The sequence below is a fragment of the Peromyscus californicus genome, unplaced genomic scaffold, assembly GCF_007827085.1.
Source record: "Peromyscus californicus insignis strain IS unplaced genomic scaffold, ASM782708v3 Scaffold_7__1_contigs__length_154581171, whole genome shotgun sequence".
Lineage (NCBI taxonomy): Eukaryota > Metazoa > Chordata > Mammalia > Rodentia > Cricetidae > Peromyscus > Peromyscus californicus.
The window spans coordinates 23,170,496-23,171,524 of record NW_026294595.1 but is presented as its reverse complement, the minus strand read 5'-3'; the positions used below and the strand labels follow the sequence as shown (position 1 = coordinate 23,171,524).

At 41.7% G+C, this 1,029-nt stretch overlaps 1 protein-coding gene across 2 annotated transcripts in view; it reads left to right on the top strand.

Moving 5' to 3' along the window:
* The first annotated feature begins 791 nt into the window (after positions 1-791).
* Zeb2 (zinc finger E-box binding homeobox 2) overlaps positions 792-1,029 on the top strand; it is a 41,394-nt gene continuing 41,156 nt past the window's right edge. For both annotated transcript variants that reach the window (XM_052722648.1, XM_052722649.1), the window contains exon 1: positions 792-809. The gene's annotated coding sequence lies outside the window, so the exon portion shown is untranslated. The remainder of the gene's footprint in view (positions 810-1,029) is intronic.

Sequence of the window (1,029 nt, the reverse complement as noted above, 5' to 3'; positions counted from 1 at the left end):
GCCGGGCTCGGCTGCCGTTTTCATTTTAATTTGCACCTGTTGTGCAGTTGTTCGGAAGGCAAGCGCAGACCCGCAGATTATACAAAGATCATATTATGAGCAGATATGCACGGTGTAATCTTTTTGTCCCCGGCCTCACATGACAAAAAAAATCTCTCTCTTTTTGTTCCTTTTTTACTCCCTGGGAACCTGTCAAAGCAAACAGATATGACTGACTAAAATTTGTAACTAGACATGTTTCCAGAATTCTCCAAAAGCATTATGAACCTGACACACAATCCTTTTCATTTTTTTTTTCCTCCTTTTCCGCCACTTTTGTATAATCCGATAGCTGGCGAGAGCCACTTGAGATAGCTCAGTTGATAACTTAGCGGAGGATTGCTTTATTAGGCGCAGAGAAATCAAAATGAACCTGAAAATTGTTTGCGCTTTTTTTTCCACTGGCTTTTTTCCCCCCCTCTTTCTCTCTCCCTCTTGTTCCCATGATGTCATGGTTCTGACTTGTTTTTTTGTGTGTGTTTCTGGAGAGTTGGGTTAACAGTTCTTGGCAATCCTGTGTGTGCGTAACGGCTGGTGTGTTTCTCTAGCTGAGCTAATACCCCGTGTTTATTACTCTAATCTTTCTTGTCTGGTGGTAAAGTGGACAATTTATGTACTAGCATGTAGGCCGAGAGCCTGTGAGGGCTGACTAATTCAGAAACAGCCACCTTCAATTGAGTTCACAGACCTTATTTACAGGCTGTCTATTTTAAGAAAAGCTACTGAGCATTGCTGGGACTGAGGGCTGCAGAAGCAGCTCACCCGCTCTTGTGAGTTATTTTAACATTTGTGTTGGTCTTGCCCGTGTCACTTTGAAATCTTCTGTAATTATGACACTCTGAAGACATCTCAATAGTAGTATTAATGGCCCAGAAGATATGGCTTTTCCTCATTTTCTGCTTAAAAGATTGGGATATAAATGACCTTAGCGTATGACGGTTGGCATAGAAGAGAAAGTGAGCATTTCAGATTGAACAGGTTTGTGTATGT